At 43.6% G+C, this 25,413-nt stretch overlaps 1 protein-coding gene across 3 annotated transcripts in view; it reads right to left on the minus strand.

Moving 5' to 3' along the window:
• Nucleotides 1-25,413, minus strand: part of USF1 (upstream transcription factor 1) — a 931,515-nt gene that overhangs the window by 484,308 nt on the left and 421,794 nt on the right. The window lies entirely within an intron of this gene.

Consider the following 25,413-nt stretch of genomic DNA (forward strand, 5'->3'; position numbering starts at 1 on the left):
TTGGGTGTTTTTGTGGGGAGAAAGAGCATGAGTTTGGTCTTGTTTGGGTTCAGTATGAGGTTAGTGTTAAGTTAGCCAGGATTCTACTTCTAGGAAGGATTGTTGTGTTATAGCCTGTAGTTGTGTCAGGGTAGAGTCATCTGCGTATTGGATGACAGAGGCGAGAAATGTGGATTTATGGAGCTGATTTGTGAAGATGGTAAAACGTAGGGGGCCTAATATGGAGCCTTGTGGAACTCGTATGTTAACAGGGAGCAGAGATGATAGCTCCTATTGCCATCTAACAGCCTGCTGGCGTTTGGTTAGATAGCTGTGGAACCAAGATAGGGAAGAATGACTGAGATGTAATGTGGCCAGTTCTGACAGCAGTTTTTGGTGTGAAACTGTGTCGAAGGCCTTTGAGAGATCTATAAAGATGGACAAAACATATTTATTCTGATTTCTGTGTTCATTTGTTGTGTTAGTAAAACTAAGGAGGGTGGATGTGGTGCTGTGGTGGGGGCGAAAAAGTACATTTGTGTACACTTACCATAAATGTAGATGTTCGAGTGTACTCACTGTTGCAGTCATTACACTTAGGTTATCCTGCTGGCAGGCTACCCTCAGTCAGCCTGAATTCCAAAGTCTAGGTCCGGCATTGGTTGCTGTCACCTCTTCCCTGAAGTCAGTGCGCCAGGGGTATAAAAGATGCATCCGACGCCATTTTCTTCAGTTTTAATTGCCCCAGATGTCAGGTGCCCCCCAAAAGCGTAGGCTAAAAGTATGCCAATAAAAATGCATACACCAAAATATATATAATACCTTCATCTATAAGCCAATACACCACACAGGTTGTATAGGTTACAGAAGAGCAGATAAGCTGCAGCAAAGATATGGGGGATGGTGGGAGGGTAACCTGGACTGCAACAGTGAATACACTCGAACATCTACATTTATGGTAAGTGTACACAACTGTACTATGTTCTTCATGTTTCACTGTTGCAGTCATTACACTTGGGTTGAATCCCAAAGCGAAGGTTGGGAGGCTGGAGCTAAATAATATTAGGAGCAGCTATGTGGCCCTGCAGAACTGTAGTGGTAAAGCCTGCCCTGGATTTAGAGTAGAGTGGTAAATGATAGTGCTTTGTAAAGGTGTGCACTGAACTCCAGGTAGCAGCCTCTAAGATGTCTTTGGTTGGTACGCCCCTGAGGAAGACTGCTGAAGTGGCTGCTGCTCTGGTTGAATGTGGCCTAATGCCCTAAGGCACTGGCTTGCCATGCTGTGAATAGCAGATACGAATGCAGTGGCCTATCCACTTTGAAATAGTCTGTTTTGAGATAGCCCTTCCTTGTGATCCTGCAGCATATGCCAATAGTAGTTGCTCTTTCTGAAAGCTTTGGTTCTGTTCAAGTAGAAGTGTAGCTGTCTGTGTATGTCCAAAAAATGCAGAATTCTCTCCCCCTTATTCTCTGGGTTTGGATAAAAAGTAGGCAGATGAATAGTTTGGTTAAGGGCCACACTGGACACTACCTTAGGCATAAATGTCGGGTTTGTCCTCAGAGAAACCCTGTCTGGATAAAAAATGATAAAAGGTTCCATAGCCATGAGTGCCTGTAGCTCTGACACTCGTCTTGCAGAGGTTATTGCAAGGAGCAGAGCTGTTTTCCAAGATAAAAACTTTATATCAGCAGTAGCGGCTGGCTCAAAAGGAGGCAGGGTGAGTTTTTCCAAAACATAACTGAGGTCCCATGCAGGTACTGGTGATCTCCTTGGAGGCCTTAAGTTTTTGGCTCCTCTGAGGTACTGCCTTAACAAGGGATGAGAAAAGATTGGTGGCTCTGTACTGTAATGAGCCGAAATGGCAGAGGTATGAATTTTAATTGATGAAAAGGATAGGCCTTTGTCCAGCATCTCAGTTAAGTATTGCAAAATCTGAGGAATATTTGGTACAGCTGTGTCAATTCCTTGTGCCTGGTTCCAAGCATAAAATCTCTTCCATTTTCCAGTGTAAGATTTTCTGGTACTAGGCCTTCTGGCCTCCAAAATGACATCCATTACAGCTTTAGTGAGAGGCTCATTTTGTATCACTACATTATCGGCCATGCTGCCAGATTTAAGGTCTTTAACTGGCTGTGCAGGATCTAATTGTTTGTTGGGATAGTAGATGAGGTATTTGAGGTAAGGTCCAAGCTGGGCATTGAGACAAGTTCCTTAGGATTGGGTACCAGTACTGGCGGGGCCAGTCTGGGGCAATCAGTATCATCTTTGGCTTCTCTTGTCTGTCCTTTAGGAGTACCTTGGGGAGGAGAGGCAGTGGAGGAAAGGCATATACTGCTAAGCTTTTCCAGCTGAAAGAGAGGGCACCCACTTTCCATGCTTGTCTGTGATAAGTCCTTGTGCAGAATCTTTTTAGTTGGTAGTTGTGAGGAGAAGCAAACAGATCTATATCCGGGCATCCCCATTTCCTTGTTATCATGCTGAAGACTTGTGGATCCAATTTCAACTCGTGGGGATCCATGAGGTTTCTGCTTAGTTCGTCTGCCAGAGTATTTATCTTTCCTTGCAGGAATTGCGCCTGCAGATGTAACTGGTAAGTTAATGCTGTGTCCCACAGAGTCATGGCTAGTCTGCAAAAGGGGTAAGAATGAGTGCCTCCCTGCTTGTTTATATACCACATGACCGTGGTGTTGTCCGTCTATCAGTAGTTGTCCCAGATGAAGTAGGTCCTTGAAGGCTGTCAGGGCATTCTCAACAGCAAGCATCTCTTTTTGATTGATATGTAGATGCATTTGGTTTGCGGACCATGTGCCTTGAATACATCTTCCTGCCATGTGGGCCCCCCAGGCATAATCTGATGCATCCGTTGTTAATGTCTGCTTGGCTAAGTGAATGGCTGTCCCTTGTTCTGGTGACAAGCCTTCGCCCACCAACGAAACTCCTATTGCAGGCAGGGAATGAGGGTAATTACTGTTTCCAGGCTGTGGCAATGTTGAGTCCAAACATTTTTTAGGTACCATTGAAGTTTCCTCATATGCAGTCTCGCATATGGAATTAGTAGAATACAGGATGCCATGAAGTCCAAAGCCTGCAGTATTTTTCTTGCAGATAACTGGGCCTTTGTTGCCAACAGGTTGAAATAGGTAGTCAGTTGCCTTTGTTTGTATGGCGTGAGATAAAACATCTGGGCAGTTGTATTTAAGCTTGCACCCATGAATATTATCTCGAGAGGGTACTAGTTTTGATTTCTTTTCGTTGACTGTGTACCCCAGGCCTGTTAGAAATCTCTTTACAAACGCCAGATGCTGTAGTAGAATGTCCTTGTTTTCTGCTTGAATAAGGCAGTCGTCCAAGTAAGGATATATTTGTATTCCTCTTTGTCTGCAGAATTTAATTACTGGTGCCAGGCACTTTGTGAAGACCCTGGGCGCAGTAGATAAGCCAAAGGGCAGTGCAGAGAATTGGTAGTGCATTGAGCCAGCTTTGAATCTGAGGTATCTTCTGCATGTTTGTCTGATTGGGACATGCAGGTATGCCTCTTTTAGGTCTAAAGTCACAAGCCAAGCCTTCTTGCCCAGCATGGGAAGAAGTTGCTGTAGAGTCAACATTCTGAATTTTGGTATATCCAGAAATGTGTTTAGAATAGATAGGTCCAGTATTGGTCTCCAGGTCTTGTCCTTTCTTGGTACCAAGTACAGTTGTGTACCTACCATAAATGTAGATGATCGAGTGTATTCACTGCTGCAGTCATTACTCTAGGGTTATCATGCTGGCAGGCTACCCTCAGTCGGCTAGAATTCCAAAGTCTTGGTCTGGCATCCGTTGCTGTCACCTCTTCCCTGATGTCAGTGCGCCAGGGGTATAAAAGATGCATCCAACGCCATTTTCTTCAGTTTTTCTTGCCCCAGATGTCAGGTGCCCCCAAAATGGTAGGCTGAAAAATATACCAATAAAAATGCATGCACAAAAATAACATTTCCTTCATCTACAAGCAAATACAACAAATAGGTTGTATAGGTAGAGAAGTGCAGATATGTCCCAGCCAACAAAAAGGGGGATGGTGGGTGGGTAACCTGGACTGCAACAGTGAATACACTCTAACATCTACATTTATGGTAGGTACATAACTGTACTATGTTCATCGTGTTTCACTGTTGCAGTCATTACTCTTGGGTTGAATCCGAAAGCTGTGGAAGGGTGGCTGGGCTAAATAGGATTAGGAGAGGCTATGAGGCCCTGCAGAACTGCAGTGGCAAAGCCTGCTCTGGACTTAAAGTAAAGAGGTAAGTGGTAGTGCTTTGTGAAGGTGTGCACTGAACTCCAAGTTGCAGCCTCTAAGATATCTTTGGTTGGTACTCCTCTGAGGAAGGCTGCTGAAGTGGCTGCTGCTCTGGTGGAATGAGACCTAATGCAATTAGGCACTGATTTGCCATGTTGAAAATAACAGAAACGGATGCAATGGCCTATCCATTTAGAAATTGTCTGTTTTGAGATAGCCTTTCCTTGTGATCCTGCAGCATATGACACTAAAAGTTGCTCAGTCTTTCTGAAAGCTTTAGTTCTGTCCAAGTAGAAGCGTAACTGCCTGTGTATTATTATTTATTTATTTTATTTTTGTTAACCGGGAAAGTCCGACTGGACACAGGTCCATTTTCAGCGGAGGCCCGGGGAGAAATGTTCCATGACACAACACAATATTAGATTAAAACAGTACAAAGCAATTCTTAACATGTATAAGTAGTACAGAGGACCATTTACATGGCATGTGATAACTCTAGTAGAATATACAGTCAGTACTCTAGTAGAATATACAATTAGTACAAATAATACAAATATATATAAGAATTTTTTTTTTTGCAGAAATATTAGTAAATATAAAGTTGTAATACATTTATGCTTTAGTATAACCGAGAAGTAAATAAATGCCCATAGTGGCATAAAATAGGATAAAGGTATAGGTAGGATGAGAGTAAGATAAGCTCTGTTAGCTATTGTGTTGGTCTAGAAACGGATTAGAGTGTTCTTCAGGTACGGGATATAGTACAGAACAGTACAAGTGTTGGAATGTTTACTGCTGTTAGATTGATGAAATGTTAGGATGAATCTGTGGGATAGCAGTAGAGCTCAGTAAAGGAAAATGTTGTAGTGTAGCATAGTCCTTGCAACTGAGCATAGATGTTGCTACCCTGGGGTATAGCAAGAGCAGAGCCAGATATTAGAATAGTAGGATTTCAAGAAGTGTTTGAAATGGGTGCAAGAAGTAGTGCTGGTTATTTTGTTTGGGAGTGAGTTCCAGGTTTGTGCTGTTGTGCAGGCAGAGAGATTTACCTGCTTCATTTTTATGTCTAATTACTTGAATGAGATTTTGGTTGCTAGATCTCAGGGCTCTAGTGGTGGTGTAGGGCTTAATTAGTTGTTGGAGGGCAGGAGTTTTTTCAGGGTAGTAGTAGAGTTTATGTGCAACTATGGCTTGATTGAGTCTAAGTAGCTGAGGAAGTTCCAGCCACTTGAGTTGCATTAGGGAAAGACAGTGATGGGATCTATTTGAGGGGTCTGTTGCAAATTTGGCAATGTTGTTATAGCATGATTCCATTTTGTAAAGTCCAGTCAGGTGAAGGTTAGTTAAGATAGGGGAAGCACAGAGAAGGATAGAGAGGAGGTGGGCTTCTTGCAATAGTGGCTTTGGTCTGATCAGTCATGAACTTTTTATTTCTATAGAGCAGACCCAGTTTTCAGTTGACCTTTTTGATGGTTTATGCTATATGGATATCATACTTTAGGTGGTTATCAATTTCAACTCCTAGTAGTTTGGTGTGGTTGGATGGTGTGATTTGAATATTGTTTTTGGAGTTTATAGTGAGGTTATAGTCTGAGTTGGATGACCTGCCAGGGGTGAATAGTATTAGTTTGTTTTTCTTTGGGTTGAGAAGAAGTTGTATTTTAGTAAACCAGGTTTCAGCTAGGGTAAAGTTGTATTGGATGATGGTGTGTAGTTCCTTAATGCTGGGGGCAGCACAGGTTATGGAGGTGTCATCAGCATATTGAACTACTGTAGCAGTGGGTAGTGAAGAAGAAATGTAGTTAGTGAAGAGGGAGAACAGCAGTGGGCCAGGGATTGATCCCTGAGGGACTCCTATGGAAACTGGTAAGAGGGGGGACAGCTTTTCTTGCCAGAGAACTGCTTGTTGGCGTTCTGATAAATAGCTGTTGAACCAGAGTATGGTGGAGGGGCAAATATTGAGACTAGATAGAGTATTGAAGAGCAGATTGTGGTTAACCATGTCAAAGGCTTTTGATAAGTCAAGGAAGATGGAAGATACGAAAAGACCTTGGTTTCTAAAGTGATTGACTGTATTGTTATAGGATAGAAGGGCAGTGGTTGTGCTGTGGTAGGGTCTGAAGCCATGTTGGGAGTTGGATAGTAGTTTATTTTGTTGAAGATATTGCATTAGTTGCAAGTGGACAACTCTTTCTAGAATTTTTGATAAGGGTGATAGTATGGCAATTGGACGATAGTTGGTTAGCTCTAAGGAGTTGCCACCTTTATGCAGAGGGACAATATGGGAGATTTTCCAGTGGGTGGGAAGTTTGTGTTCTGAGATTGATCTATTAATAAGAATTGACACTGGGTAGGATATGGTGTCTGCTGCTATCTGAAGGAAATCTGCAGGGAGTTTATCGGCAGCTAGTGTAGTTGGTTTTAGCTTCCTAAGGAGGTTTGCAACCATTTTAGTGGACACTGGTTGTAGGAAAAGGTAGAGAAGTTATTTTTTGTATGACTGTTATATGCGGTAGAAGATTGTATAGGGGTATCATTATTTTTCTGGGTATTGGCTAGATTTTGAACGGTTTCTGTAAAGAATTTATTAAATTGAGTAGGAATATCATCTTGGTTGTTTGGCAGTACAGGGGTGGGAGTGGATGCTTTTCCAGGGTGAAGTAGTCTATTAATGGAGGTCCAGAATTTATGTGGGTTATGGCTTTATTTATCCTGTAGGGTTTTGTAATAGTTGGACTTGTCTAGTTTAGTTAGTCTCTTGGCTGTATTACGTAGTTCTGTATACTTTGACCTTAGGATAGTGTTTGTATCTTTGTGGGAAGCTATCCAGAGTTTTTCCCTTTCTTTCATTATCTTTTTTGTCTCTTTGGTAAGCCATGGGGCTTGGTGGGTTTTTGTCCTAATGGATCTAGTAGGGGCATGATGGTCTAGGATATGTAGGAAGGTAGAGTTAAAGTACTGTACAGCTTCGTTGAGAGGTAGTTGTTTAAGAGGGAGCCAGTTGCAGCAATTTAGTGTTTTATTAAAGTCATTGGCTCTGAAGCTTTTTTATTATGTATTATTTTTAGTAGAGGTAGGTTGGGTAGGTGTTGGATCTTGCTCCTAATTAGGTAGGTGGGTTCATGATCACTTAGACTGTCAGGTAAACAGCCAAATTGATGTACAAAAGTGGGGTGAGATACCAGAATCCGATCCAAAATGGATTGACGTTTGGTTGTTTTGTCTGTCCTAATGGGGGTTGTGATTATTTGGGAGAACCTGTAAAGGTTGATATGCTCTGAGGGATAATCTTTGGAGCAGTTGGCCCAATCTATGTTAAAGTCACCTAGTAGTATTGTTTCGTAAGGGAGGGAGAGTGACAACCAAATTAACATGTTTTCCATAATGGGAATGTTGTTACCTGGGGGAATATATACCCCTGCAATGATTATTTGTTTGTTTGGGTTTAATTTAAATTTGGCTAGGATAAGTTCTACGTTGTTGATTTCTTCATTATTATAGTCAAGTAGTTCTAGTGAGAGGTGGCTTTGGAATAGAATTGCTACACCTCCACCCTTTTTCCCTGTCCTGTCTTTAAGCAAGATATCATAACCTGGGGCTATGATCTCATTATTGTGGTGATCAGGTTTAAGCCATGTTTCTGTTAGTACCACTATGTCAGGTTTGTATAGTGCTAACAAGGCATGCAGGTCATGTATTTTGTTTAGTATGCTTCTTGCAATGATATTTAGCAGGAGGAGAGATGCTTTGGGCTTGTAGAAATGGGGGGTTGGTAGCTTTATTTTGGCTTTTTATGTTGAGGTAGGGCCAGGATTTGGGTGAATGTCTCCACAGCAGGAGAGTTTTAGGAGTAAGTTTAAGTATAGTTTGGTGAGTTTATTAAGAATTTTAGATAACTTGTGTGAGGTATGGGTGTTAATTTTTATTGCTAATTTGTTATAATAGAGAGATGGGGTTAGAAAGGATGTAGAGTTGGGGGTTGTAATAGAAGAGTTTAGAAGTTGTGTGTGGTATGTTATGGGTTTGGTTTGCCATGGGGGTGGAAAAGTGATATTTAGATGGGTGTGATAGGAAGAGAGTAGGAAGAGAGTATACAGAGTAGAAGTAGGATGGAGATAGTTGCTTGATAAAATAAAAGTTTATGGAGAAGGGGGTGTTGTATGCTATACATGTTTGAATTAGTGTGAGGATAAAGTTGATTTGGAAGTAAAATTGGTGAGTAAGTTAGGGTGTAGATGCTGTGGGTGTGGTGGTAGTGATAAATGTTGTGATTAATTGCTAGAAGGTTTGGTGGTTGAAATGTGTTATAGTTGAATGGAGTGATGTAATAGGATAATTGGGGGGTGAGAATTGATGGGGGTGTGGTCTAGAAGTATAAGCGAAGTGAGCGGAGCGGGTTAGCACTGCTGTGGAAGAGGCACGATGAGAGAAGAAAAAGAAAAAGAATCAGAGAAAGGCCTTTCAGCAGGGCAGAGCTCTTTAGTGTCTAGAAATAGTGAATATGATTTAACATTTTATGCACAGAGCTCTGAAGGAATCTACTAGCAGGAACAGAACAAAATATAAGGCTAGAGAGGGAGAAGTACAGTTACAGGGCTATTTGTTAGGATGGGGAGCTGAGTGGGGGAAGTAGAGTAGATGAGAGTTAGTGTGGCTAGGAAGTACAGAATGAGGGGAATGTACAGATAGAGGTGAGTGGTGGGCAGAGGCTATGTGGGAGTAAGAAGACAGAGTAGGGAGAGAGAACAGAAAGTGATCAGGAGTAGGGGTTAGACTAGTAGTAGCTTGAGAGGGGAGATAGGGCTAAAAGTGGTCAGGGCTAACCAAGTGATACTTAAGTAGGTAACAAGGAACGAGTCTGGACAGGTAGTGAGTGAGGAGGGGGTAAGAGGTGGGGTGTACAGAGATGTGTTGTGGCTGAACAGGTACCATACAATGTAGATACTCACTAATAGGCAAGGAGGACAGCTTAAAATCTATATACTTAACACATACTTTGCTCTGTTTTAATAGCACAGTTGCTGGAGAGGATTCCACGGACTTCAGTAATCAAGGGAAGTGGGTATTCCTCTTTTTAGGTGGTGTAGGTTTTATTTTAAACTGTATATATTGTTTCAGGGACCTGGTCAGCTAGTGCACACTACCGCGCTAGGGGAGTGGAGGCAGAGAAAACCTGTATGTCCAAAGAATGCAGAATTTGCTCACCCTTGTTCTGTGGATTAGGATAAAAGGTTGGCAAGTGAATGGTTTGGTTAAGGGCCACACTGGACACCACCTTAGGCATAAATGTAGGGTTTGTCCTCAGAAAAACCCTGTCTGTATGAAAAATGATGAAAGGTTCCACAGCCATGAGTGCTTGCAACTCCGAGACTCGCCTTGCAGAGGTTACTGCTAGGAGCAGAGCGGTTTTCCAGGATAAGAATTTTATATCTGCTGTTGATGCTGGGTCGAAAGGAGGCAGTGTGAGTTTTTCCAAAACATAATTGAGGTCCCAGGCCGGAAATGGTGCTCTCCTTGGAGGCCTAATGTTTTTGGCCCCTCTGAGGTACTGCCTTATTAAAGGATGAGAGAAGATAGGTGGTACCATATTGTAATGGGCTGAAATGGCAGAGGCATGAATCTTAACTGATGAGAAGGAAAGGCCTTTGTTCAGCATCTCAGTTAGGTATTGTAAAATCTGAAGGATATTTGGAACACATGTGTCAATGCCTTGTTCCTGGTTCTAAGCACAGAATCTCTTCCATTTTTCTGCATAAGATCTTCTGGTGCTAGGCCTCCTAGCCTCCAAGATAACATCTATAACAGCTTTTGAAAGAGGAGTGTTCTGAATGGCTACATTATCCGCCATGCTGCCAGATTTAAGGTTCTGAGTTGGCTGTGCAGGATCTGATTGTTTTGTTGGGTCAGCAAGTGAGAAGTTTGAGGCAATATCCATGCTGGACCTTGAGACAAGCTCTTTAGGATTTGTTACCAGTGCTGGTGTGGCCAGTCTGGTGCAATCAGTATTATTTTTGGCTTCTCTTGTCTGACCTTTAGGAGTACCCTGGGAAGGAGAGGCAGTGGGGGAAAAGCATATACCGTTAGATTTTTCCAGCTAAAGGATAGGGCGTCCACTTTCCATGCTTGCTTGTGATAAATCCTTGTGCAAAACCTCTGCAATCGGCAGTTGTGAGGGGAGGCAAATAGATCTATGTCTGGGCATCCCCATTTCCTTATTATCATGCTGAAGACTTGTGGATCCAGTTTCCATTTGTGGGGATCCATGAGGTTTCTGCTTAGTTCGTCTGCCAGAGTATTTGTTTTTCCTCGCAGGAACTGTGCTTGCAGGTGAATTTGAAAGCCAAATGCTGTGTCCAATAGGTCATTTGTTGTCTGCAGAGGGCTGGAATGTGTAGTTTGTTTTGTGTACCTGTGTACATGTAGTGTTGTCTGGTCTCTGTAGTCAGTCCTGGTCCTGGATGAAGCTGTCAGGGCTTGAGCAGCAGCTAGCATTTCTTTCGATGATGATGAATGCATCTCTGGCATCTGGTTTCATGCACTGAATACATTTTCCATATGGCTACCACCTCCCCCAAGTGTCTGTCTGGTTGTGGGTAAACTGAATGGAAGACCTTTGTTGTGGTGACAGGCTTCTGCCCACCATCGAAATTCCTGTTGCAGGCAGGGAATGAGTGCAATTACTGTCTCCATGCTGTGGCAATGCGGAGTCCAAACACGTTTTAGGTACCATTGTAGTTTCCTCATATGCAGTCTGGCATATGGAATTAGTAGAATGCAAGATGCCATGAAACCCAAGGCCTGCAGGATTTTCCTTGCAGATAAATGGGTTTTTGTTGCCAATTTCTTGAAGTAAGTAGTCAGATGCTTTTGTTTGTCTGGCGTGAGATAAGCCATCTGGGCAGTTGTATTTAAGCTTGCACCCAGGAATACTATCTCTTGAGAGGGCACTAGTTTTGATTTATTTTCGTTTACTGTGTACCCTAGGCCAATTAGTAATCTTTTTACAAACGCCAGATGCTTCAGAAGAATGTCTTTGTTCTCTGCTTAAATTAGGCAGTCCAAGTAGGGATATATTTGAATTCCTTTTTGTCTGCAAAATGCAATTACTGGTGCCAGGCATTTTGTGAAGATCCTGGGCGCAGTAGATAAGCCAAAAGGCAGTGCAGAGAATTGGTAATGCATTGAGCCAGCTATGAATCTGAGGTATCTTCTGCAAGATTGTCTGATTGGGACATGCAGGTATGCCACTTTTAGGTCCAAAGTTATGAGCCAAGCCTTCTTGCCCAGCATGGGCAGTAGCTGCTGTAAAGTCAACATCTTGAATACTGGAACTTCCAGAAACGTTATTTAGAATTGACAGGTCCAGTATTGGTCTCCAGGTTTTGTCCTTTCTGGGTACTAGAAAACATATGGAGTAAAATCCTTGCCCCTGCTCTTGTTGTGGTACTTGCTGAATGGCCCTCATGTCCATGAGGGCTGTAATTTGTTTTTGTGCCTCTGCCCATTGATTGTGTGGCAGGTCTGGCATACCTTTTCACCTTGGTAGGGTGTGAAAATGGAACCTGTAGCCTTGGGACACTATGTTCAGGACCCATTTGTCTTTGGTAACCATTTGCCAATTTGATTAAAAAAGTGCTAGTTTTCTCCCTAAGGGCCCTGCCAAAAGAAAAGTGTTTGGATCTGGTAGAGGAAAGTCAATGGGACTGTTTCCTGTAAGGTTGTGATTTGTCTTCTCTGCTTTTGGAGGTAGAAGCACTCCATTGTTTAGGCCTGTATGAGCCTTGGGTCTGAGATCTGCCTCTGGGACGCCTGTATCTGCCTCTTTGTGGTCTGTCTGACACTGGAAAGTACCAATTTTTAGACGGCCAGTTCCTGCTAAACCTGGGTGGCTGCACCTGTAAGAAATCCTTGACTGTCTGCATGGATTTTGCTTTATCCTCCATTTTTTTCAACACCTATAGTACCAAACAAAGTATCATGCTGTAATGGTGCATCTAATAATTTTGCTTGAACATGATCAGGCAGATTCTGTTCCTTTAACCAAGCATGCCTTCTAATAACAGAACCTGTAACAGCATCCCTGCAAGAGGCCTCCAGTGAATCATAACCACATTGCAAAGTATGCTATCCCACTTGTTCAGCTGCACGCAATAAATCCTGCAATTCCTTGTTTTCTGAACCTTCAGTATTTGTCAACAATTTCCGTTTAAGCAGTGACACTAAATATTGCTGATATTTAAGCATATGAAACTGACAATTTAAAGCCCTTACAGCCAGGGTAGCAGAAGTGTAGACTTTTTCCCCCATCTGTCTAGAGCTCTAGAATCCCTATCAGAGGGTGCAGGGTTTTTTTGCAGTGGAAGCTTTAACCCCTTTGGGACCCTGAGATATGGTTTCTGGGTCAGTAGCAGGGTTTTTATATAGGAATTTATGAGAATCCGAGACCCTGTAGTACCTGTCAGGCTTAGCAGGTGCAACGGGTAAAGAGTCAGGGGACAGGCCGGACTTTGAAAATACATCATCTACAATATCCAGGACTGGTGGGATAGCAAGGGGTCTGTGCTGGGGAAGTAGCAGAAAGTCTATGAGCCTTTTCTTAGATTCAGAATAATTTTGGCTCTCCCAGTGGAAATGTTCCCTCATGGTATGTAGGGTTTCCCCAAAAGAATAATCTTCAGGAGGAGAGGCTGAAGGAATGGATTCTTCAGCATCAGAATCCTCATAGGGAAGCATGGAGTAATCCTGTTCAGAAGAGGAATCAGAGGAAATAGAAACCTGATCAGAAGAATCATACTCTGTCTCTTGCCTGGGCCCCTTATCAGGAGGTGGATGGGAGCCCCTGATCAAACTAATTAGGTATTCGGCCATTTTGAGCATCTGTTTTTTTAGGCATGGAAGTCTGAGAAGGAGACTGCTGTACTTGTTTCTTTGTCTGTAGAGCTGCTTTAGTCTTTGAAGCTGAAGATGGCTTAATATATAGTTGTGTAGGTCTGAAGACACCCTCAGAAGCCGATGCCTGCTCAGTGGCTCCGGACCCATCTGAGGGAATGATTTCCGAGTGTCCAATACCTTGAGTTTCCAGAGGCCCAGTTGGCTCCATGTGGGAGTTGGAAGCGGCCTGTGGCTCTGAGGTAGCGGGCACCAGGGACTGCGAAAACGCCTCACTGAGAACCGGTGACTGGCATAGCAGAGGCTTTGTCGTCGGTTTTGGACCTCGGCTGCCTATCCTTTTCCTTGTCCTTGCGTTTTTTTGTAAACTCCGGTTGTTGGCTGGTCTGACGGCATTATATAATTAAATCTTCGGCCAAAGTAATGAAATGCAAAAGTGAAAAGACGCATAATAGTGCGTTGGTTAAATCTAGCACAAAACAGACAGCTAGCAATGTTGTGATCAGGGCCTAGGCAAGGAATACAGTAAGAGTGAAAATCCTTATGAGGTATTTGCTTCCCACAAGAAATATAATTGTTTACTTTTTCTGACATCTGTCTGGAGCAAGAAAAAAGTTTGCACAATGGGGTGCTTAGCTTTAATGAAGACTTCGGTTCTGAAATTCGGATTTGAAAATCTCAGGAGTCGGCCATCCGGCACTTGCGAACTGCTTTTGCTTCAGGCACCGCACGGCAAGAAAGACTGAAGAAAATGGCATCGGCTGCATCTTTTATACCCCTGGCGCACTGATGTCAGGGAAGAGGCGACAGCAACTGACGCTGGACCTAGACTTTGGAATTCTGGCCGACTGAGGGTAGCCTGCCAGCAGGATAACCCAAGAGTAATGACTGCAACAGTGAAAACACGATGAACATCAGTCTTGAATAAAATCCTTGTCCCTGCTCTTGCTCTGGTACTTGCTGAATGGCCCTCATGTCCATGAGGGATGAGACTTGCTTTTGTGCCTCTGCCCATTGATGTTTTCGCAGATCTGGCCAACCGTCTGTCCTTGGCAGGGTATGAAAGTGAAATTTGTAGCCTTGTGACACTATGTCTAGGACCCATTTGTCCTGGGTTATGTACCAGTTTTGAGAAAAAAGTGCTAATTCTCCCCTTAAAGGTGCTGCCAGAAGATAAGTGCTTGGTGCAGGCAGGGGGGAAGTCATTGGGACTGTTTCCTCTGTAGTTGTGATTTGTCTTCTCCACTTTTGGAGGTAGAAGCACCCCATTGTTTAGACTTGTATGAACCTTGGGGCTGGGCTCTGCCTCTTTAGCGTCTGCATCTGCCCTTTGGGGTCTGTCTGGTACTGGAAAGGACCAATTCTTTGTAGGCCAGTGTCTGCTAAATCTTGGAGGCTGAACCTGTAAGAAATCCTTAACCTTTTATTTTTATTTTATTTATTTAACATTTGTTGACCGGGATAGTCCGACTAGGTTCAACAGAGCCTGTTTTCAGCGGAGTCCCGGAGAGAAATGCTCCAGATGCATGTTTTTGTTTTGCATAGATTTAGCTTTGTCCTCCATTTTCTTTAACACCTCTTCTGCTTTTACACCAAACAAAGTATTATGCTGTAATGCGGCATTTAATAATTTTGTTTTGACATGATCAGGCAGACTTTGTTCCTTTAACCAAGCATGCCTCCTGATGACAGAACCCGTAACAGCGGCTCTGCAGGAGGCCTCCAAAGAATCAAAACCACATTGCAAAGTATGCTTTCCAACTTGTTCAGCTGCATGCAATAAATCCTGCATTTCTTTGTTTTCTGCATATTCAGAATCTGTCAACTTTTTCTGTTTAAGCAGTGACATAATATATTGCCGATATTTGAGCATATGAAACTGACAATAAAAAGCCCTTATAGCCAAGGTAGTGGAAGTGTAAATCTTTTTTCCCCATTTGTCCAATGTCCTAGAATTCCTGTCAGAGGGGGTAGGGTTTTTTGCAGCGGAAGCCTTGACCCCTTTGGGACCCTTGGAGAAGGTTTCTGGGTCAGCAGCAGGGTTTTTGAAAAGGAATTTAAGAGAGTCAGGGACCATGTAGTACCTGTCCGGCTTAACAGGAGCTGGAGGTAAGGAGTCAGGGGTCAGACTGAACTCTGAAAATACATCATCAACAATGTCTAACACAGGTGGGATAGCTAGGGGCCTGTGTTGTGGCAGTAAAAGGAAGTCTCTGAGCCTTTTCTTACATTCTGAAAGATCTTGGCTCTCCCAATGGAAATGCTCCCTCATGGTATGCAAGGTTTCCCCAGAAGAGTAATCCTCAGGAGGAGAGTCTGAAGGGATAGATTCTTCAGCATCAGAATCCTCATAGGGAGGAAGAGAGTATTCCTAATCAGAAGAGGAATCAGATGAAATGGAAACCTGATTTGAAGATTAATATTCTGTCTCTTGCCTAGGCCTTTTATCAGGAGGGGGATGGGAACCCCTGAACAAAGTAAAGTCTTCGGCCATTTTGAGCATCTGTTTTTTGGGCATGAAGGCCTGTCCATGAGGCTGTTGTACTTGTTTCTTTGTCTTTAAGGGTGCTTTAGTCTTTGCCTTTGAAGCTGAAGTCATTTTAATGTATAATTGAGTTGGTCTGAAAACACCCTCAGAAGCCGATGCCTGCTCAGCGGCTCCGGACCCATCTGAGGGAATAGTCTCTGAATGTCCAATATCTTGACCTTCCAGCGACCTAGACGACTCCACATGGGAGTAGGTAGCGGCATGCGGGTCTAAAGTAGCGGGCGTCAGGGGCTGCGAAGGTGCCTCACTGAGAACCGGCGACTGGCTTAGAAGAAGCCTCGTCGGTTTTGGACCTCGGATGCCTGTCCTTTTCATTTTCTTTGCATTTCTTGTGAATTCCGGTAGTCAGGTGGCTATCTGACAACATGGTATAATTAAATCTTCTGCCAAAATAGTGTAATGCAAAATCATACCGACGCTTAATAGTGCGTTGGTTAAATCTAGCACAAAACCGGCAACTAGTAACGTTGTGGTCAGGGCCTAGGCAAGGAATACAGTAAGAATGAAAGTTCTTATGAGGTATTTGCTTCCTACAAGAAATACAATTATTAACTTTTTCTGACATCGGTCTGGAGCAAGAAAAAAGTTTCCCCAATGGGGTACTTAGCTTTAAATGAAGACTTCGGATCTGAAATTCGAACAAGAAAATCTCAGGAGTCGGCCGACCGGCACTTGCGAACTGCTTATGCTTCGGGCACCGCGCAGCAAGAAAGACTATCGGCTGCATCTTTTATACCCCTGGCGCACTGACATCAGGGAAGAGGCGACAGCAACCGACGCCAGACCTAGACTTTGGAATTCAGGCCGACTGAGGGTAGCCTGCCAGCAGGATAACCCAAGTGTAATGACTGCAACAGTGAAACAAGAAGAACATCCATGTTGTGTGTTTGATAGGAGGTTAATGGAGAGAAGTTAGTTTAGAAGCTTGGATTGAATACATTATTGTAGTACGTTGGAGAGGTGAAAGAATGGTAATGGGCCTTTAATTAGTAAGCTCGGTAGAGTTGCCACCTTTATGCAGTGGGGTGATGCAGGAAACTTTCCAGATTAGTGGGACATGGTTTTCAGAGATAGAGTGGTTGATGAGGATAGAAATGAGGTAGGCTACGACTTCAAAGGCAGCTTTGAGGAATTCTGATGGGAGGTTGTCAGCAGCTAGGCTTGTGGGCTTGAGCTTACTGAGTAGATTTTTTATGGTATGGGTTGGGACGGGGTTAAAGGAGGAGGAGTTTACACCCTCATTGTTGGCTACAGGAATTGAAGTAGTGATGTTTTGGTCATAGTCAATAAGTGAGTGAATTGTGTTTATGAAAAAGGAATTGAATTGTGTTGCAATGTTATCATTTGATGGGGGTGTGGTAGGATTGGGGGTGGATGTACTACCAGGTTGCAGGAGTTCGTTTATAGTGGCCCAGAATTTTTTGGGGTTGTTTTTGTTACTTTGCTGTGCAGTGATGTAGTAGGATTTTTTGTCAGCTTTTATCTGGGATTTGGCTTTATTCCAAAGTTGTTTGAAAAGTAGAAGTCTGTCATTGCTTTTGTTAGTTAGCCAGTGTTTCCATGCCTTGTCCCTTTCTTTTAATAGGTCTTTGGTGTTGTTTCTAAGCCAGGGTGTGTGGTGATGTTTTATTCTAGCTATTCTGCAGAGGGCCAGCTGTTTAGGATGTTGAGGAAGGTGGTGTTAAAGTGTTGAACAGCGTCATCTAGTGGTAGCGCTTTGAGGGGGACCAGTTAATTTGTTGGAAGAGGGAGTTGAAAATGTGGGTATTAAAGTTTTTCTTGTTGTGGATTAGCCTATAGACTACTTCTCTAGGTGGACTAAGATTGTTTCTGATTAGGTATGTGGGTAGGTGATCACTTATGGTAATGGGGAGGCATCCTGCTAGAAGGGGTGTGTTATTTTTATTTGTGAGAGTCCAATCCAGGATGAACTGTCTGTTGGAGGTTTTGTCTATTCTTGTGGGGTTTTGTATGCCCTGGGAGAAACCATATAGGTTTATGAAATTGGATGGATTATTGGAATTATAGGTGGACCAGTCAGTGTTGAGGTCACCCATAATTATGGTTTCTTGGTGGAAGGCTGTGGACAGACAATGAAGTATGTCTTCAACTGTGCTAGTGTTATCTCCTGGAGGGACATAGACAGCCACTATGATAAGTGTTTTGTTCTTGTTGATATTCAGTTTGGTGATGAGTAATTCTGCATTATTAGATGTAGGAAATGTGGTGTTGATAACTTCTAGGGCTAGATTTTGTTTAAACATTATTGCTACACCTCCTCCATGTTTATTTTGATGACTGGTCTACATATGTTGAACCCTGGGGGAAGTATTTCATTGTTTTTGACATGTGGCTTAAGCCAGGTTTCAGTCAAAATGGTTATGTCAGGGGAATGTAAGTCAATTAGTGCATGGAAGTCATGGATTTTGTTAGTATACTATTTATATTAAGGAACAGCAAGGAGTGTTCTTTGGGTGAAGGGGTATGGTGGAGTTGATTGAGGTGTTAAGTGGTAATTTGCTTACTGCTAGTCTTGGGGCCAGGGTTGGGGTGGATGTCACCACTGACTTTTAGTTTTGATAATATATGAAATAAAGTTGTTATAAGTTTGCTTAGTTGTTTGTGGTTTCTAAATAGTGGTTCATTTTTGTGTCTGGATTGATGGTATTTAAGTGGTCTATTTCTGTGCTGCTGTAGAGGTTGGGTGAAATTTGGGAGTTGCAGTGGTGGGTTATGGGCAGTGGAGAGTTGGTGGGGTGGTCATAGTAGACTGGGATGTAGAAGTTAGTTAAATAATAAAGAAGGGCTAGTGTGAATAGGTTGGCTGTGTGGAGAGATAAGGTAGTAAATAGTGTTTGTTTTAGTGGATGTAATGATGTGTGCTCTAGTGAATGTAACATTGCATGCTTTATTAGCATGTTGAGGTTGTTAGAGTGGGACTAACAGCGTGTGGTTAGTGTGTGTTGTGAGATGTTGGAGGGGGAGGTGATAGTTGTGAGTTTGTTGGTATGTGCTAGAGAAGGTATTAAATCAGATACAAGGGTGACTATGTGGGAGGTCAGAACAGCTGAATGTGTAGGTGGATATGTGTTGTATTGTAATGGTAGGGGAGAGGGATATAGTGGAGATTAGCCTGTTTTGATTATAGGGAGCGACAACTGTTAGATGTGTATGAAACAAGAGGGTGTTTGTATTGATAGTATCAATGTTTTGATTGCATTTTGCAATGGTTAAAAGGGTAGGAATTGGTAAAAGGTTAATATATGTGTGCTAATGGATGGGTGTTGATTAGAATTAGTGTGGAAATGTGGGCTACTTTATAATTCAAAATTGTACAGGTGGTGATTGTGTGACACGTGTGAGTGGGAGTGGTTAGGTTTAGATTAATATGAGTGATTTAGGGGTGGGAGGGTATGATGGGGGCAGGGTAGGAGAGCAGAGTGAAGCCCGAGCGTAGCGAGGGCAGAACGGAGTGGGAAGAGCCAAGTTAAATAACTGCACAGCAACGAACAGTCACTTATACTACCAGGTACTGTGAAAAGTATCTACACAGCTGACAATTTTGTAGACTAGGAATTCTTAGAGAAATAGACACCTTATGCCGGGGGTGAGTACGGAGTGGGAGAAATATGGACAAGTGTATTGGGAAGGAGAAGACTGAGTAAAACAATGATTTCAAACTAGAAGGTGTTGGGTTTAGCGAGATCTCTGGTGGGGGTGGGGGTTACCAGTACTGCGCACTCCCTGAACACATTCTAATGAAATTTACATAGAAGAATTAAATCATTAACATCCACTATAATGTTTCCTGTACTTCAAGTAAACCGACCACAGACTTTTGGCAGATGCAGCTTGCTGGTAGAGAACTGCTATAGGGATGGTAGAGAACCGTTATAGGGATGCCCCACAGTGTTTGTATTAGCTGACAAATCAAGGTCACACTACTGGAAGATGCCAAAACAGCAGGCAGAACAGGCTAGAATAGTTGAGTTGGCCGCTTCTACCAGATACTTGGATCCAAAATTCTCAAGCTCCTCCCTTTTCCATTAATGCTCCGCCAACCTAACGTACCACAGCTACAGTTTGCTGCCCTTAGATATAAGGGGACCACATCTTAAAGAAGTTAATAAACAGAGAATAAGAAAAACAAACTAGAGCTCAAACAAGGAACAAAGGTTCCAGAGACAACTCTTAGGTCTTTCCAGAAGCAAAGAGATGGGGGCAGGTGAGCAGGAAGTTGAAGAGAATAAAAATGGACAACACAGAGGGAACGTTATGGTGAGTACATAACTCTGTATCAGAGGTTGTCATTTTCATTCATTCCTCCACTGATGGGACAGAGTCCCTGAATACTCAAACCTTGGGTGGCCCTCATCTAAGGATATCCCAGAGTACTGCGGGGACAAAGGCAGGTCTATTCCTGGAAACCAAATCAATTTGTAGTGAGCAATAAAAGTGTGAGCATTAGTCCAATCTGCAGCTGCACAAATGTTATCTAAGGAAGCTCTTGACCAAACAGCTGAAAAGCCTGCCATAGACCTCGTGGACTAAGCTCTAGCAGGCTTAAGAAAGAATAATGCCCTGACTACATACAAAGGAGTTACAATCAGTTAACCATTTGGCCAGTGTAACTTTGGAAACTGGCTTGCCAAGTTTGTTAGGACAGAAGGAAAGAAAACTGATCAGCTATCCTGAAATCCTTGGTTCTATGGAGATAAAAACAAAGTTGTCTTTGCACATCCAACTGATGGAGCATCTACTTTCCTTTTTTTTGAGAAGTTTGGAAAGAAAACTGGGAGGTTAATGACCTGGTTAATGTTGGACTCAGAAACTACCTTAGGCAAAAAAAGATGGGGTGGTCTGCAAGGGCACCCAGTCTTTGTGGAAAACCAAGTATGGAGATTTGGAAGACAGAGGCTGGAGTTCAGATACTCATCTAGCTGATGTGATAGTAACCAGAATAAGAAGCTATGTTCTTACCATAACATTCCATCTGTGTTGTCAATCTTCATCCATTCTTGACTGATGGGTTCAGTTCCGACCTCTCGGAACCGACTCTGCCATTATACATAGTTCGCGCCATCCAAAATCTCTCAAGTTAAGGTGCTAACCACAATACCCTTCCTTCCCATTACCTCAGATCCAGTTTGCATTGTAGTGAACATACAGAAGCCCTGTCTAAGGTATAACCCTATAACATCCCAGGACTAGGTCCAAACCTCCAGGAGTCTTTTGGAGGGGGTAGGAGGGTGGGATGTCAAGAATGAATAAAGACAGACAACACAGATGGAATGTTATGGTAAGAACATAACTTTTTAACCTGATAGTCAATTTTCATTCATTCTTGACTGATGGGACAGAGTCCCCAGCTACTTTAGATCCTGGGTGGCCCCTAAGGAAGGATATTCCTGAGCACCATAGATCCAAAAGATGCTCTTCACCTGGAGACCATGTCTAATTTGTAATGGATGATAAAGGTATGTGCAGTAGCCCAAGTTGCAGCTGCACATATCTCCCATAGAAGCCCTGGAATGAAAAACCACTGAAGTGAAAACAGATCTGGTAAAATGAGCTCTAACTGTAGTAGACAGTTTGAGGTTGTTGTGATTGTAGATAAAGGTAATACAGTCTCTAAGCCATTTTGACATGGTGACCACAGGTTGGCCCAATCTGGGTCCTGAAAAATTATAGAAATAGTTGGTCTGATTTTCTAGAAGATTTTGTTCTGTCGAAGTAAACACGTAAATGTCTGTGGACGTCCAACAAGTGTAAACAGTACTCTCCTTTGTTCACAAAATATGGGAAGAAGACTGGTTGATGTTAGACTCTGATACCACTTTGGGAAGGAAAGTGGGACTGGTTCTGAGTGATAATCTTTTTTTATGAAAAATGACATGATTCACACAAAGCTTGTAACTCTGAAATTCTCCTAGTAGACGTGATAGCTACTAAGAAGAGGGTCTTCCACGATAAAAACTTGAGGTCACAAGTAACAGCTGGCTCAAATGGCTGTCGAACTAGACACTGTAAAACAGTCAAACCCCATGGCGCTACAAGATCTTTGAATGGGGGTACTAAATGCAGAGCGCCTTTAATAAAAAATCTGCATAAACGATGAGACATCAAGGAATGGTCATCAAAACTTATGAAAATTTGAAATGGCAGCCAAATGAACTTTAATTGTGGATGTAGAAGCCTCCTTTTCAAACAAGGTAGCTAAATATTCCAGAACCTTAGCAAATGATGCTGATAAAGGGTCTATTTAGTTTGTACAAATGCAAATTGAAAATCTTTTACATTTGCTTAGATAAAGCTTCCTGGTAGATGGTTTATGGGAGGCCAAAAGTATCTTTTGCACTGGAGAGGATAAGTTGTTCTGCCTAGCAATTACTCGTATTGGAGAAACCAAGCAGTCAGCTTGAGATTTTGAAGATTGGGATCCACCAGGCCCTGAGGGTGAGACAGCAGGTCTGAAGCTGGATCCAGAGTCTAAGGGTTGTGAACCAGAACAAAGAAAGGGGAACCAGACTTGGCAGGGCCATTAAGATGCAATGAGAATTACTTTGCTTCTTAACCTTTGAAGGTTCCTCAGAAACTCGGGGATCAGTGGAATAGAGAGAAAGGCATACAGAACTCCCGGGGGCCAATCGAGGAGTAGTGCGTCTCTCAGGAACTCTCCGTGAGTGGGAATTAGGGCAAAGTAGCTGCTACATTTGTTATTTATGGGAAAGACGAACAGATTGCAGCATGGCTGACCCCATCGACGAAAGATCATTGTCACTATGTTGACATTGAGAGACCACTCATGAGGCAGGAAGATACATTTGCTCAGTTTGTCCACAATCACACTGGAGTTCCCCAGAATATGTGTTGCTATCAGAAAGCAGTTGGAAGCAATAGCCCACTGCCAAATCCTTAGGGTTTCTCGACAGAAGGTAGGATCTGGTTCCTCCCTGTTTGTTGACATATAAGACTACGGACATGTTATCTGACTGGACTGCAACCATCCCCGAAAGGAAGGACAGACTGGAATGCTTGCGACGCTAAAAGCACTGTCCTTAATTCTAGGACACTGATGTGCAAACTGGCCTCTCGCGGGGACCAAGTGCCTTGAACAGTCTTTCCCAAATAATGCCACCCACCCTATCTGGGAAGCGTCCGTGGTCACTATAGCCTTGGGCTCAGAGGCGGGGGGGTGTATGACCCCACAGATTCTCTTCTGGCCTCATCCACCAAGATAAATCCTTTTTGCAGTGATTTGTTAGTAGGACTGGATGGGACATGGGATGTGCTGGAATCGACCACTGGGATACTAAGAGCCACTGAAGCAGCCTCATGTGATACTTCACCAAGGGTACTGATGTTACAGTTGCTGCCATAGTTCCCAGAGCTTGTAGTACCAGACGAGTAGGAACTTTGTTTTGGGAAATGATTAGTTGAACTTGAGATCTTGGCTTTAACCACCTGTGGAGGGTAAGGGAGAGGCTACACAGGACCCTGCATTTAATCTTGCTCTGAAGAAGTCCAGATTCTGCATGGAAGTCAATGGTGACTTTTCCTTGTTGACTGAAATGCCTAGTGTTTCGGCAAGTAGAGTGAAGTCTGACGTGAAGCAGTAAATGCCTGGAGGGGGCAGTGCAGAGCCAGTTGTCTAGATATGGAAACACCAGAAATCCTTGTAGACTCAAATAAGCTGCTATGACTGCCATACGTTTCGTGAACACTTTGGAGGGTGTGGTGAGACTGAAGGGCAGAGCTCGAAATTGGTAATGACTGGCTCCTAGCCAGAAGTGGAGATATCTTCTGGAGCGCTTGTCCATCTTTATGTGGTAATCTACATCCTGAAGATTTATACAGCACAACCAACCATCCTTCTCTAGAAAGGGAAGGATAGACTGAACCGTGACCATCCGGAAAAGTCTGTTGTACAAATTTGTTCAATAGGCTGAGATCCAGGACTGGTCTCCAGTCCCCTGTCTTTTCTGGCACTAAAAAGAATCTTGGGTAGAATCCAGATCCTATTTGGTCTGGTGGGACTACTTGGGATGACTCTCTTTTTGAAGCAGCTTTTGAATCTCTACTGCTGCTAGATCCCTCTGACGGTCTGGAACATCCGGGATTCACTTTTGGCAAAAGACTGAAGGGGATGTGCTAACCTCTGGTAATTATTCTCTGCACCCAGGTATTCGAGGTTATTGTAAGCCAGGATGAATCGTGCAGAGAAAAATCTTCCCCCGACTGCTTCCAGAGGTAAGTAATCAGGCCTCCATTTAGGAGCACTGATAGGGTTGTCTAGAAAAGGAATCTCTGGAACCATGGTTACGTGGACCCCCTCTTCCATAGAGGGGGGAGGCATCTTCCAGAAGAGTTCCCACTCTGCCCCGGGGGGAGGAATGCTCACAACTTGTGTCTGAAAATGCCCTTGGGTCTTCCTGAACCATATTTTTCCACTCCACTGATTCCTGGAATAAGGTCATTGTAGAGTGGAAAAAACGAATGCCCACAGGAGAAAGGGTATTTAAGTCTTCTTCACACCTGGCTAGTGTGTCTCCAACTTTCGGGCCAAACAAGGAAGTATCATCAACAGCAGCGTTGATAAAGTAAGACTTAAAGGGTTCCGTGAAGTCACACAAGCGCATCCAGACACGACTCCTAATGGCAATGCCAGTACCTGCTGCTCTAGATGTTCCTTCGGCTGTATGAGCAATAAGCCGCATGGATGAATTTGAGACAGACTCCAGGATTGCAAGCGGAGAGGCAACCTTATCTTATGTCAGATACTGCTGCTGCAAGGGTTCAAGGGGTTAACCAGGGGGAACCTTCCCCTTCATCATAATCTGTGTCTTCTGTGACAGATTCTTCTAGAAAATATAGGTGCTTCCTCTTGCATGTCCTCTTACGGGGTGGCTCCTCAGGGGGAGGACTCCGAAGAGGAGGGACCCTAGACAGGAATGTCGTGCAGCTCTTGTGCTTGCTGTCCCAACATAGCAGATTGTGACAACTGTGAACCAGGGGATACATAGATATGATACTCTGACAAGGAAGGAGCCAGCTTGGAGCCTGCTGAGGCTAGAGCTCTCTCCATGACCTGGAAGGCAGGTCCACCTGAAGAGGGATGAAGCCCGGAACTAGAAAGACTACCTCGGAACCGGGGTCACACCCTGCTACGATGAACCACCCTCCAGAACGGGAGCAGGGAAAGGGTTCGAAACTGCCATAGTTCCAAGAGCCAAGGAGGGCACAATAAGAACAGTCAGAACCACGGAAATGGCCCTGGAGCAAACAGCCGAACCACAGTCCAGAGTGTACAAGGGATCCGAAGGATCTGAAGACAACAGAGACAACCCCGGTGCAGAGATAAGGTCCACCGTCGGCAGCGAAGTAGCTGGCACCAGGAGAGAAGTGAAGGGCTTCAAACCTTGCAAAGATGTCAAAGGAGGACAAACTGATGGATTCCTAGAAGAATAAGCCTCAGCTCCGGGAGGGAAAGAGGACTCTGTGGATGCAGGAAGGCCCCTGGCTGCCAAATGTTGGTCCACTAATCTGACCACGTCCACTTCTGAGAGACTCCTGGAGGAACGGATGGACATTCCCAAAAAGGACTCAGGACAATCAAGAAAGGGGCTGGGGAGTTGACCCAAGAAGGGGTCTATTGAAGGGGAATATCTAGTCCTGAGCATTCCCAAAAGGACTTCAGGACAATCACATGAAATGTTGGGA

This window comes from Protopterus annectens, chromosome 17.part0 (genome assembly GCF_019279795.1).
Source record: "Protopterus annectens isolate FY-2018-M chromosome 17.part0, PAN1.0, whole genome shotgun sequence".
NCBI lineage: Eukaryota > Metazoa > Chordata > Ceratodontiformes > Protopteridae > Protopterus > Protopterus annectens.